General features: G+C 44.5%; 1 long non-coding RNA gene across 1 annotated transcript; it reads left to right on the top strand.

The window, feature by feature from the left end:
- The first annotated feature begins 3,396 nt into the window (after window positions 1–3,396).
- On the top strand, window positions 3,397–8,141 carry LOC141574316 (uncharacterized). Its single transcript, XR_012501214.1, has 3 exons — window positions 3,397–3,852; window positions 5,700–5,813; window positions 6,375–8,141. It is a non-coding gene; the product is annotated as an uncharacterized LOC141574316 (long non-coding RNA).
- The last annotated feature ends 6,932 nt before the right edge of the window (window positions 8,142–15,073 follow it).

Consider the following 15,073-nt stretch of genomic DNA (forward strand, 5'->3'; position numbering starts at 1 on the left):
CCTGCCTCCTGTCCTCCTACGACCACTGCTTCCACCACCCGGATCCAGTTCTCTCCCCCAGCCTCCAGGGACAGAGCCGTCCTAGCATCTTACCCTCTGCTGTCAACACAGCTCCCTCCCTGTGAGGGGTCCTTCAGATTTCCTTCCAGGAACAGGACAAAGCTGACCCAGGCGGAGCCTGCCCCTCTGTCTCCCACCCCTCCTTCTTCACTACAGCCCTTCACTGACAAGACGGAGCTGCTTCACTTTTCAGAAGATGGATCTTTATACAACAAATGGGAATAATAAGTCTCAGGCTTTTTGGACAGTTTTTCAAAGAAGTTGAGGTAAGAGAAAAAAACATGGAAAGTGGAGCCTGATGGATGTGCAGGGATGAGGCTTCGGGGAGGTGGAGAAGCCGGGGAGCTGCCTGTCTGGGGACAGGAGGTGCTGGGCAGGATGGGGCCTGGAGAAACAGCCTCGGTGCCTTTGGCTCTCTGTCCTTTAAGAAAATCACCTTTATATCTCCACTGCTCAGTTCTAGAGTCTTGTGCCACTTTGCAAGGTGGGTCTGTTGTGATTACCGCCACTGTATACCAGGTCTCAGGAAGAACTCCTGAAACTCCATGTGGTTAAGGAACAGGCTTTATCAGGAAAACTGACCAAGAGAGGTTGTCAAGAAGAGGAGAGGAAGTGACCCCGGCTCTCTCATCATCCCATGGAGAGGAACGACCGGCTCTCAGTGATTCGCTGGACACACAGAGTGGGGCTGTGCTCCAGAGGAAGGACCTTGCTCCCAGGTCATTCTCTCTTCTTGCAGAACAAGGGGTGGGAGCAGCTTGGACAGTGAGAGACAGACAATCACTAACCCCAAGAGTCTGGTTTAGTTGCCAGCAACTTATAAGAGCTTTCTAGGAGTGCAGGCAGCCCAGCACCAGGGTCTTGGGGGCCATTTGTAAGCCCTCTTCCCCAGGATAGAGCTAATGACCACAATGAACATGCAGTAGGATGCAGACTCTCCTGGGAGGAGAAGGAAACTTCAATAAAAGTTGGGTTAATGACCAGGAAAACCAGGACCTCCAGAATGCTTAGTTGCGCCCCTGGCTGTCGGGAGTCCTGGGTGACAGTCAGTTACACTCCCCGAGTCCGTAGATGACGTCCTGTGCTCAGGTTTGAGAGATGCACCTGGCGTGTAGCCTGTAGTTGCTGTCCCTAGTCTTGAATCTGCCCCGGTTCTGGGTCTAGGCCGTGGCAGTGCTTGGGCAGGGGAGAAGCAGGTGCTCACAAGGCTGCATCAGAGGTGATGGCAGGAGGCAGTCTTGGCTTGACCTCTGGGAACTGAGTGGTTGGCAGACCTACGAGCAGAGTTCAAAGCAGACCGGTGCCCCTGAGCACTGACTGAGGTCTGGAATTCTTTCCGGGGAAGGTTAGCTCAGAGCCTAGGGCCTTTTATTATCTTCAGGGATACTTGTCACAGGAATTCTTTAGTGCTTTTAGGTGCTGTGTGTTACCCACATGTGAGCTTCATCTCCAGAGAATCGTCTCAATTCCACCCAAAATCTTCTGGAAGCGGAATCATTCTCACAAACAGGAAACATTTATTCTGGCACCTACAATCTGAAGGACCTGTGGGAAGCCTGAGGACACAAACGGAAAAGACTGTCCTGGTCTCAGGAGACCCCATTTCCTTTGGAGACCACACACCCAGCCTGCAGCGAGACCAGGACCCAAAGTCTTGATGGGGGAGGCATTAGTCTTGCTGCTCTGTGTATTTCATCACGTGGACGTGGCTGTGGCCCTGGGCTCTGTCCACGGTCCCTGGACCTCACTGGCCCCACTCTCCTGGCCTTCCCCCCAGGCTGCCTGGCTGGCTCTGCTCCCTGCACTTGGAGATTTCCTGGCTTCCCCACACCCCTCCTCCTGGCTGGCGGAGTCTTGATCTGAGTGGATAGTTAACCAGGAGCTTGCTGCCGCTGATTCTGCCCTCAGGCCCCTGTTGTCAAATTCCATCCTCTCAGGGCCTGGCTGTGTGACCCAGCACCCCCTCCAATGCACATCCACCCTCTGGACACTGAGCTGTACGACTGGAAGGGGTCATAGAGGGAGTCGGTTCTCCCCTCTTCGGTCCTGTTTGCTTCCATCCCCTCTGCTGAGATCCCCAATCTTACTTGACCCCTGGAGATGTGTGAGGAGGCATCTGGGGACAGCCTAGGAAGCCAGTGGTCTCACTTACTCCCCTTTTGTCCCTCCCCCTCAGATTGTTATTCTCTTGATAAACTTTTATGAATGAAAAGCTCATTTAAAAAATTAATTTCAAAGCCATTTCTCACATCCCTAGAGCACTCACATGCAGGCTTTGGAGTGTGCATCCCACAACATGCTGGACCAGTTGCCTCTGGTTCACCGTGGCTTTGGCCCCCGTCAGGAACAGAGACTCAAGCCACTGGCCTCTGAGCTACATTTCTTCCCATTCCTGCAGCCCCTTCCCCTCCTGGGGGCTGTGTGTTCTCCACTTGCCCCTTGTAGATCCTCCTGCACTCCTCCTCCAAGAAGCTTTCCTGCTTTATTTCGGTTTTCACACATTCTGTTCTGCTCTCCTTGATGAAAGAAAATGCTTTTTAAGAGCCTCTTTACTGTTTCACATACAACCTGCACTGAAATGAATTCTGCTTCCATCTCCCTAATAGAGTTTGGACTCCTTTAATGCAGTGACTCTGCTTCTTGTCTTTGTATCCCAGTCGTGCTGCACACAGTTGGCACTCATTACATATTTTTTGAATGGTGACCTGATGTTGGAAGACACTCTTTCAGGAAATCTCCAGGGCAGTTTGATCTTGAGCCACCAGGGGGCACTAGTGCCCCGGTGCTGCCGGTCCTCAGGGACTGAGGGCGCTTTGAGGGAGGCTGAGGTGCTGGTTGCAGGTGATGGGGGCACGTCGAGTCTTTTCATTTCTCTTCCAGACTCTTTTCATCTTCTTAAGGCTTTATTACAAAATGCCATAGATTGGATGGCTTAAACAACAGAAATACACTCTTACAGTTCTGGTGCCTGTGAAATCCAAGATTAAAGGGCTGGTTGATTCTCTTCCTAGTGAGGACCCTCTTCCTGGCTTGCTGTTTCCTTACGTGGTGAAGCGGGAAAGCTCTGCTATCTCTTAGTCTTCTTACAAGGGCACTGATCCCATCATAGGGGCTCCACCCTCATGACTTCATCTTAAAGTAACTGCCTCCCAAAGGCCCACCTCCTAATACCACTACATGGGGGGTTAGGACTTCTGCATATGAATTTCGCAGGGACACAGACATAGCCCTTAACACTGACTACAGGGGATCACAGGTGTGGTTGGGACTAGAGAGACTGGGAGGGGGTGACACGTTGACTGGTGGAGCATCAGTTCAGATGTAAACACATGGCCCAGGGTCCAGGGATTAAGGGCCAAATCCCTGAGCAGTAAGAGCCCAGGTGGGGCATCAGGTGAGGTTCCCATGTAGAAGGGGTCCATGTTTGTGATCATGGTGGTGAGAATTATTTTTGGGTGGGATTTCCATCCATGTGAGAGGCAGTACAGGGCTGGGAGTAGGGTGGGTACCACTGGGAATGGAGGACCCTTCAGAACCTGATGTCTCAGATCTGAGATATTGATCTGGATGAGACATTTCTGAGCTGAAACAGCCTCAGAGAGGAGAGGGACTCTGCCCTACCCTTTGAGACAGCCTCTGAGAAGTGAAGGCAGATTTCCTGGGGGAGGTTAGATGGGACTCAGGGGGTTTCCAGGGGATGGGGCTCATTCAGGGGGAAATACCCAGCGCTGGAGAGTACATTTTGATCTTCGGAAATGGAGCCTGCTTTGAAGAACCAAGAGAAGACTCCAGGTCAGTAGCAAACACAGATCCCCAATTGGATCTCTGTGTCCCTTTCCATCCTCACTTCTTTATGTCTCTGAGCTTTTGTTTGTTTCTTTGTGTTTGTTGTTATTTTTTTTCTTTAGAACATGAGTAGTCTCATTCCTGCTTCTCAAGTCAGTTTGAAGACACCCTGACATGAAGGATACACAGTATTTTGGAATTTGTAGGGCACTTCCTATCTGGTTCTCATATTTAGCACTCACAGCTGGACGCCTGCCTCTCCTGCTGTGTGGCTGTGGGCAAGACGCTCAACCTCCCTGGATCTCTGATTTCTCATGAGCCCAATGAGGGTGTTAACGGGGCAGAGCTCATCAAGCTACTGTGAGGATTAGACAAAATAATGTTATCACTCAGTGCTTAATGTACGTGCTCATCAAATAATACCTATTTGAAAATAATCTAATATTTATTAGTTTAATTTTCAAAGAAAAATACAGAAAACAATTTGTTATGTTCTCTCCGGCAGTTAATTCCTGATGACAAAGATCATGTCATATACATATGATTAAAAATTCAAGCAAATGTTTAAGGAAAAAGATAGCAGCCCTTCCACCTTACTTTCCCACAGCCCCTCTTCTCTAGGGTAACGTCTCTTTTTGTAATTTTCTTACAATTAATAGTAGCTGCTGTCTTTTCAAGCCTGTATTTGTATGGACATTTAGATACATCTGTATTCTATGTACCACTCAGTAACATTGGTTCAAAGATGTAACCCAATTTCAGAAGTGTTAAATGTGCAAATATGTGTGCAGGGTTAAGGTGACACTCAGAACGCCATTGCTCCCCTCCCCTGAACCCTGCCCAGTAGCAGACTCGACCACAACCACCTTCTCGTTCTTCTCTCCATGCCTTCTCTCTCTGCTTTCACCTCCGCGAGTGGCCTTTCCTCCACCCTCCTAAGTTGGCCTCTGGTTTGAGATCTAACTCAGGTCCTTACCCATGGGGTTTCCCAGAGTGTTCCCTTGATGAATACCTGCTCCCATGGTAAATGGTGTTCGACCCCAGCAATGTGTTCTGCCCCCACTGTCCCCCTGCTGGAAGATAAAACCCTGAGGGGAGGGCTCGTGTCTCCTTCACCTGTTACCCTGTGAGGCTTTTGTCCAAGCTCAGTGGGTATCTTTTATCTCATTTTAAAGCCACCATAGTTATTCACATGTTGAAAGAAAAAAAACTGAGGGCGGGATATCGTGAGAGTTAGAAATGCAGACATAGCTGTGTTCTAACAAACTGTTGGGCTTACAATATTCCTGAACAATTTCACAGGTGGGTCCTTGATGATACAGTTACACATGGCCTTAATTTAATGAAAATATTTAAAAAGGAAAGGAGGACCATAATTTTATAGACTTCTTATCACTGTCCAGAATTTGATAGAACAACGATTGAGCTGAAGTTGTAGGACACAAACAGAGCATTTGGTTCACATTTAATTAAGGGTGTGTGCGTGTATAAAAGAGCAAATAATTAAATAACAGTAAGTGCATTTGACATTGTATGTCACGCATGAGCATCCTGCACCCCTTTAAGTGAAAGAGGGCATTGAAGAAATTTGGGAAGAGTCATGTCTCAGGACTTTCAATTATGCTATTAAGATTTAGAATCTTAACTGGGTTGGAAAGCCTTTCCCAAAGTTTTGGCATAGATTCCCCTATTATTCTCTGGGCATTTAAAAACATACTATGCTTTTATCAGATTGTTTTCATGTTAAGTCACAACTATACTTATTTGAGCTCTAAATACATACGTTGATTGATGCAAAAATCACTTCCTAGTGATTTACCCTGCATCATTTCTGTTGCATAATGCCTGCAAAGGAGGACCTCTGTCGTGTACCTCAAAGCTCCTACCTGCGTGTTCAACTGTTTCTGGCTCACTGAGCACATCTACCAAAAACAGAACAGCGCACCACAGCCAGTGTCCTCCCCTGGGTAAGTCAAGATGCTGACTGTTGATAAGCACTTTAAAACCCATCACATGCAAAAGCAAGGAATGACTGCACAGAAGTTGCAAGCTACTGCATCATGCCTGCACAACTCCTTTATTCTGCAGAAACCTCAATTATTTGTCTCAGATTTTAAGAAAAGGTTGACTTAATGCTACAGGAGAGAAGCAATGAAATAAACCGCTTTAAAGGATAAATCGGCACAGAGTTAAAGCCACATTTTTCTTTCTTGTTTCTTTATTGAAGTATAGTTGGACTACAATATTATGTTAGCTTCAGGTGTACAACATAGTGATTTGATGCTTTTATAGGTTGTACTCCATACAAAGTTCTTATAAGTATTGACTGCATTCCCTCTGCCGTACATTACATCCTTGGAACTTATTTATTTTGTGCCTAGTAGTTTGTGCCTCTTAATCCCCTTCCCCATCATACCCTTCCCCCTAGACTCTCCCTTCTCACAACCACCAGTTTGTTCTCTATATCTGTGAGTCTGCTTCTGCTGTGTTATATTTGCTCATTTGTTTTATTTTTTTATGTTTAACAGGTGATATTTCAGATGGCCATACTCTCCCAGATGCATCAATTTCCTTGAAGATCCAATCCACATATGTTCATATGCCGTGCTGGCAGGGAGACTGGCTGAAATGGCCAAAATCTAAGAGCTAATGTTCTTTTGGCCAGAATAATGGAATGATTATTTTCCTAGCTATCAATCTAAGCAAACAGAACCGTCTGTCATGCAATACAAACATACACATCTTAAGTACAGAAAGTCCAGTTGCCTTGACAGAGTTTGGAGTATCCTACTAACCGGGGCTGTAAAATGAGTTCTGAGCTAGGATAATGTGTGCTTTTGAGGCATTTCCTCGTTAACATTTACCTGCTTAAACTAATTACTCATATTTCTTCTCCACTGGCTTTTAAACTTTGTTGAATATTGTGCAAAAAACAGTTGAATGAAGGCTTTGCAGAAGAACAAGCAATGATATTTCCAGATCTATGCAGTATTGACAAGGTGACACACCAGTTTCAGAACTGGAGATTCTTGACACTGGGTCCCAAACAGGTTAAGAAAACTCTTAAACTGTTAAAGGCTATTACAAAACCAGAAGTTTCAACGAGGTACAAGAATACTAATATTGAGTTACCAATAGCCCAGTTCCTAACGTTTGGTTTGCTAAAGTCCACATAAAATGGAACTGCTCTATACACTACAGCCCATAGCTTCCTCGTTCTCCAGGAAAGAGTTAGTGGACCCTAGTTTGGATTCTCAACAGTAGGTAGTCATATTGGTCAGTGCTTCTCCTCCCCCCTAAACCCTCCTCAAATACCAAATACCACTTATTTACCAATACCTTTCTTGATTTAGCTATTAACCAGAAAACTCACTAACAGCCAAAAGGTTCCAGCTGCTCTGGATTCCCCTTTAGAGCAGTGCCAACTCTCAGAAGCAATGAGTCTGGGGCAGGTCCTGCTTGAGGGGAAACAGACAAATCATATCTCCATCTTTAGCTCCAAGGGGCAAGTGAGTGAAAGATTGGTTATCCAACTTGGCAGATCATCACACAAATACAAAATCCCTCCCTCACTGAGGCTGCATTTTCCTAAACCCCCAGATGAAAAGGGTCAATCTCAGCCAATCGTTTGCAGCAGGGTTGGTCGATGGAAATTGTTGGAAATGTACAGAGTTTCCATCTTGATTTAGTGCCAATGCAAAGCCATTTAAGGACTGCAAAATGTGACTTCCCTAATGTGCTTCAAATACTTCCATGGCTGGTGCGCTGGGGCTTTCCTTCATCATGCACCTAAAACTTTTACTGATGTGTTAGGTGATGGACCTTCTGCTCTATGAAGGATCCTCCTGGTTAGTGAAAGCCCTCATCCTCAGGTAGCTAATGATACGTCAAATGATGGAGACCTTGTCATGCTGGCTAGTGATGGCTTCAGGAAGAGGTAACAACTTGGCCAATTCACAGAACTCAAAAGATACTTCTCCTGGGCGGGAGAGAGCTGTGTCTAGGGATTTCTCCATTCTCAGTGCTTGTAAATCAGGAAAGTAAAATGTGAATCCATAATTCTTCTCTCCTCATGCATTTTATAGGTGCTATGAAATGTACACTGTGGTTTCCTGACAGTCCAGTAAGCATCTTCACCAAAGTACACAGCACCATGAACCACCTCGGTGACAGTGCTCCAGTGTGACATGCTGAGGCTTTCCTCCCTTTCTTCAGCATTTATTGGCAATATTTCCTTGTTGTGACCACCCCTCTAGTGGTTTCCCTTGGCTGGAACACCTTGACAATAAATAATAACAATCCTTAAAAAAGCAAGCCTTTGAAATGATTCCTGTAGTTAGAAGGAATGCCCTGCTGTGGGCTGAATTCCGGGTCATATTTCATGAGTATTGACAGAGCTGGAAGTGACCGAAAAGGCTCCGAGCTGGCCTTGACATCTCTATTTGTGTTATGCAAACTTTTGAGAATCTGATGAAAACTAGGAACCCTTTTCTAGAGAAATGCATCCACCTACAAAAAGCAAGAAGGAAAGACACAATCTAAAAACGAGAAAGTTCTCTTAGAAATGGAAATAAGAAATCAAGGCAGGAATTTAAAAAAAAAATGACTGAAAGGCGTTTCCTGGGGCTGATGACTAGTCTTGAGATGATGTGATTAAAAGGGAATTTTACCTCTGTTGATTTACTCCAAGAGCCTGTGACTTCAGCAACGGCAGACAAATCCCAAATGAGGGAAAATCTACAAAGTATCTGACCAGCACTCCTCAAAACTGTCATCAGAAACAAGGGAATTCTGAGAAACTGTCACAGCTAAGGGAGCCAAAGGAGGCAGGAAAACTAAACGTAGTGTGCTATCCTGGATGGGATCCTGGAAGGAAAAAAGGGCATAAAGTAAGTATCAAGGATATCTGAATAAGGTATGGATCTTAATTAATATTAATATATCAATAGGAGTTGATTGGTTGTAACAAATTACCATACTAATGTGAGATGTTAATAATGTGGAAATAGTATGTAGGGGATATGAGAATTTTATTATCTTCATAGTTTTCCTGTAAATATGAAACCCTCCTAGAAAATAAATTCTATTAAAAATTAATAAAAGTTTTAAAGCATGAAATTAAAAAATGCTTCCACAAAATGAGAGAAAAAGTAAAAGCAGCTGGATCTAGAGGTGAGTGGGTGGGACGCTGGGCAGCAGAGGGTTCATGCCCTTTGTGTCTTCCTGGCAGAGGTGGGCAGAGCTGGCAGGAACTGGCTTGTGGGTTAGACCCACTCAGTGTCGTCAGGTGTGTTTAGCCTGAGTAGGGTAGAAAGAAAACCGGCGTAGACTTATGTGGAGAGAAAGTAACTTCCTTTGGTGTCTTAACTCTTTCCTGGGTCCTTGAAGGGGCTGCCAACTGACCTGAGCCATTTTCTCAAAAATGTTCCCCAAATACTGGTCTGTGCTAAATGCAGCTGGGGTCCAATCCATGGGACTGATCTTTGAGGCAGAAGTTGACCCTGGGGCAGATGCACAGATGCTGGGAAATGACATGATCCCAGTTGCTCTCCTAGGCCACCCTCCCTGCCCCTTCCCAAGGAGACTTTGCCCCTGGAACTAGGTGATGGGTAATCTGACCTCTGGCAGAGGGTGTGCATGGGGGTGTGTGTGTGTGTGTGTGTGTGTGTGTGTGTGTGGAGTGGCATTTTCTGGTCTCCTTTGCATCCTTAGCCCTCCGATGGAGAGTGAGTTCCTCTAAGGTCTGACCCCATCAGGCCCCACCATCCCCAGTTCACAGACTGGGAGCTCTGGACAGTAGGGAGAGGTCCTCTGGGAGACGGAGACCTTGGCTCCAGATCACCCAGGCTGCTCCTGACCCCAGGTGGTCTCAGTAATGCTGTAGACCCCTGCAGAGACTTCATGGGAGCCTCAAGGGTGGAGGTGGAGGCCTGTTCAGGATTCCCTGGGCCAATAGGCTCTGAAGGGTCACCAGAGGTTCTGCCCCTATGACTTCCAGGCTGCTGCAAACTAGATGTGCCTTTTTCCTTTTGATTTGATTTAATTAGAACTTTTAATTGAGGTTTTTGACATATAACATATTGCATTGTTTCACTTTTACAACATAATGATTCAATATTTGCATATATTACACAATGATTAACTCAATAAATCTAGTTGGCAACTGTCACCATACACAGTTACAGAACTGTTTTTTCTTGTATTGAGAACTTTAGATCTAGTTTCTTAGCAACTTTCAAGTATGCAACACAATATTATCAATTATAGCCACTATGCTGTACATTACATCCCCACAACTTATTTATTTTATAACTAGGAGTGTACCCTTTGAGTCCCATCACCCATTCTGCCCACCTCCCCCCACTCCAACCCTTTGCAATCACAAATCTATTCTCTGTATCTATCAGTTTTAGTATTGGTCTTTCTCTGCCTTATTTCATGCAGCATGTTGCCCTCAAGGTCTATCCATATTGTAGCTTATGGCAAGGTTTCATTCTTTTTATGGCTTAATAATATTCCACTATATATATCTATCTATCTACATCTATACATATATATATATATATATCACATTTTCTTTAGCCATCCATCCGTTGATGGACACTTAGGTCTTAGATTGTTTCCATTTCTTGATTATTATAAATAATGCTGCATTGAGCATGAGAGTGCATATATGTCCTTTCAATTTAGTGTTTTCATTCTCTTCAGATAAATACCCAAAAAGTGGAATTGCTGAATCATATGGTGGTTTTATTTTTAATTTTTGAGGAACCTCCATAGTGTTTGCACCAATTTACTTTCCCTAAAATAATGTACAGTGTTCCCTTTTCTCCACATTGTTACCAACACTTGTTATTACATCTTTTTGGTGATAGCCAGTCTAACAGATGTGAGGTGATATCTTTGGTTTTGATTTGCATTTCCTTTATGGTTAGTGATGTTAAGCCTGTTTACATGTACTGACTGGCCATCTGTATGTCATCTATGAAAATATCTATTCAGATCTTCTGCCCATTTTTAAATTGGTTGTGTTTTTGCTGTTGAGTTTTATGAGTTCTTTACATATTTTTTGATATTAACCTCTTGTCAGAAACACAGTTTGCAAAAGCTTTCTCCCATTCAGTCAATCACCTTTTCATTTCATTGATGATTTCCTTTACTGTGCAGAAGCTATTTAGTTTGATGTAGTCTCACATGTTGCTTTTTGCCTTTTTGCTTTTGCTTTTAGTGTCATACTAAAGAAAATCATTGCCAAAACCTATGTGAATGAACTTACCACCTATGTTTCCTTGTAGGAGTTTTATGGTTTCAGGTTTTACATTCAATTCTTTAATCCATTTTGAGACAATTTTTGTGTATGGTATAAGGTAGTGTCCAGTTTTATTCTTTTGCATGTGACTATTCAGTTTTCCCAGCACCATTTATTGAAAAGACTGTCCTTTCCCCTTTGTATATTCTTGGCTGCTTTGTCATAAATTAATTGACCATATATGTGTCAGTTTATTTCTGTACTCTTTATTCTGTTTGATTGATCTACGTGTTTGTTTTTATGCCAATACCATACTGTTTTGACTACTATAGCTTTGTACTATTATTTGAAATCAGGCAGCATGGTGCTTCCAGCTTTGTTTTTTATCAAGGTAGCTTTGGCTACTTGGGGTCTTGTAGTTCCATACAAATTTTAGGATTGTTTGTTCTATTTCTGAGGAAAAAGCCATTGGAAGTTTGGTAAGGATTGCACTGAATCTGTAGATTGCTTTGAATAGTATGAACATTTTAACAATATTATTCCAATCCATGAGCATGAAATATCTTTAAATTTGTGTCTTCAGTATTTTTCATCAATATTGTACAGTTTTCAGTGTATAGGTTTTTCACGTCCTTGGTTAAATTTATTCCTAAGTCTTTTACTCTTTTTAATGCAATTGTATTTGGAATTGCTCTCTTAATTTCTCTTTCTGATAGTTTATTGTTATTGCGTAGAAATACAACAGATTTTTGTGCATTGATTTTGTATCCTGAATTTTTAAATTAGTTATAACAAGTTATTTGTGTGTGTGTGTGTGTGTGTGTGTGTGTGTGTGTGTGTGCGTGGAGTCTTAAGGGTTTTCTATATGTAATATCTTGTCATCCACAAATTGTGACAGTTCTGCTTCTTTCTTTCTGCTTTGGGTGCCTTTCTTTCTTTCTTTCTTTTTTTGCTTAATCACAAGCTTTCAGCTTTTCACCGTTGAGTGTGATGTAGTTGTGGGCTTGTCATCTATGGCTTTTATTATGTTGAGGTACTTTTCTTCTATACCCACTTCATTGAGAGGTTTTTTTTTTTTTTAAATCATAAAGGGATGTTGAATTTTGTCAAATGCTATTTCTGCATCTATTGAGATGGTCACATAATTTTTATCCTTCATTTTATTAATGTGGTATATCACATCGATTGACAAGTGGATGCCGAAAAATTCTTGCATCCCTGGAATGAATGCTTCACGATTATGGTCCGTATGGTCCTTTAATGTGTTGTTGAACATGACTTGCTAGTATTTTGTGGAGGAGTTTTGCATCTATGTTTATCAGGGATATTGGCCTGTACTTTTTTTTCCCTTGTGGTGTCCTTGTCTGATTTTGGCATCAGGGTAATGTTGACCTCAGAAAATGAGTTTAGAAGTGTTCCCTTCTCTTCTGTTTTTTGGAAGAGATAGAGAATGATTGATATTAATTCTTCTATGAATATTTGGTAGAATTTACTAGTGAAGCTGGTCCTGGACTTTTGTTTTTGGAAGTTTTCTGTTTACTGATCCAATCTCATCACTCATTATTCAGATTTTCTATTTCTTCATGATTCAGTCTTGGAAGAGTGTATGTTTCTGTGGGTGGGGAGGGAAGGGGAAAAGTTTTCCAAGAAAGTGAGTGCAACGAGAGCCAAGGTGCAGAAGTGAGTGTACTTGGACTGATAAAGGACATTTCCCAGAGCTTGGGGCTGGTGTCTGGAGACTTGCTCACAGCTGGGGGATGAGTCTGGGGGAATGATGATGGAAGCAGTTAGGACCTCAATAAGAACCGAAAACAACAACAAAAGCCTGGTGAAGACTCAGACACAACTGTCTAAAACTTAACAAAGAAGCTTGGAGCCCAACAATGGCTCAAGCTGAGCTCCAGACAACCAACAAATGCTCCTCTGACAAGCCAAGCACTTATTTAACTGAAGCCATGATTGTGGTGCAGTGGGGGGAAGACAGTGAGTGGTGATGGTGGGGATCTGTGGAGGTGGGCAGTGAGCCTTTGGGTTAGCTATGCGAGGGGTAGTGGTGAAGCCTTTAGAATGTGTTCCATCATTTGCTATTAAAAACAATTCAGCAATCAATAATCTTGCATGAATGCCATCTGTGGGACAAAATTTTAGAAACAGGATTGCTGGATCACAGAGCAGACGTAGTCAGGATTATGACTATGTTAGTATCACCAGATTGTCTCCCATATGGGTTCTAACATTTTGCATCACTACCAGCAACGTATGGGTGCCTGATTTTCTACACCTTTTTGGACTTTTGGAAATTTGAACTTTTGGGATTTCAAGCCAAATTGTCTGGCTCCAGAGTCCACTCTTTAAACCATTAGGTTACCCCACCTCTAAAGAGTACTTATTGAGTGTTTACTATTGTTCTCAGTGCTAGGAATACATCTGAGAGCAAGACAGATAAATTCTGAGACCTCAAGAACTTACCTCCTAGGCGAGACAGGGGAAATCAACAAATGACCAAGCAGATATGGAAAGTCAGGTGGTGGCAAGTGTGTGAGGATATAACAAGCAGAGGAAGACAGGAGAGCTGCTATTTTAGATGGGACTCTCTCTGCAGGGAAGCCCTCTTTGGAGAGGTAGCAGAGACCTGATAAGTATGAATGAGAACCATTTCAGTAAATGGGGGAAAATACCAGGAGGAGAAGTGACATGTGCCAAAACCCTGAGTTACTAGTCTCCCTGAGGTACTGGAGAAACAGACATAGGTCTTGTGTGGCTCGAGGGGAGTGATGGATGGAAACTAGAGAGACAAGGTGGGAGAGGTGGCCTGAGGACTGACGGTGTTAGGGCCTGGAAGGACAAGGTACAGACTTGAATTTCTTTCTAAGTGGGATGGGGAGACAGCAGAGTATTTGGAGCAGCAGAGGGATAGATGATGACATCGGCTTAAAGGCCCACGCTGGCTGTGTGTGGAAAACAGACCACAGTGCAGCGAGAGTGGAGCCTGGGAGGGAGTTGGGAGGATCCAGCAGAAGTGCAGCTTGAAGTGGAAGTGGTGGAGGCAGTGAGAAGGGGGTGAATTCATGAAATATTTGGAGAGGTGGCAGGATTTGCTGAGGGGTCGGATGCAGAGCCTGAGTGAAAGAGGAGCCAAGGATTTTGGCCTGAGCACCATGCTGAAGGATGGTTTGGGGGTCAGCGATGACGGTGGGGCCTGAGATGCAATGGGACCTTCACGTGGGGCTATCAGGCAAAGATACACGTGGGTCTGGGGTTCAGGGGAAAGGTTTGTGCAGACGGGGACGTGCTCCGGGGGGCAAGGTCTGGGCACTGAGCAGCACTCAGAAGGTCAGAGTCAGGAAGAGGAGACTGAAAAAGAGTGGCCAGGGAGGCAGGAGGAGGAGGATCAGGAGACTCTGGTGTCTAGGAAGCCAGGTAGAGGCTTTCTTGAGGAAAGGAGTGATGAAATGTACCAAATATCGATCAGGTGAAGACAGAGGGAACCACTGGGATTGGCCTGGTGGAACTCAAGGTGACCTCCTGGTGGCCACCAGAATCTGTAGGTTTCAGCTTAGTGGTCCTTCCTCAGAGAGGCCTCCCTGCCCCTTCGTGCCCCCTCCTCTGCCAGCGCCCTGCACTTCCCTTCTCGGTAGCTGCCCTGATATCTGAGCACGACTTTTGGCGCTTCCTTGTTCCGTGTCTGTTCCCCGCGGTGGTGGAGGCTCCCTGTGGGCAGGAACAGGGACGCGGTGTTTACCCTGCGTTATGAGCACCCAGCGTGTGCCTGGCCCCCGAGGGGGGCTCAGTGAACAGCCACTGAATGAGTGCTGAGCAAGCACCTGGGAGCCAGGCCGGGGACGGAACCCAAGTGGTTTTCAGTTCTGCTCCCGTGGGGTCATTTGATTCACTCGGGTTTTATTTGTGTTTGTGGGGGAAGAAAGTCCCCCAGAGACCTCGCTGACCTTTGCAAAAATGGTGATGGACATGCCTGAA

The sequence above is a fragment of the Camelus bactrianus genome, chromosome 21, assembly GCF_048773025.1.
Source record: "Camelus bactrianus isolate YW-2024 breed Bactrian camel chromosome 21, ASM4877302v1, whole genome shotgun sequence".
NCBI lineage: Eukaryota > Metazoa > Chordata > Mammalia > Artiodactyla > Camelidae > Camelus > Camelus bactrianus.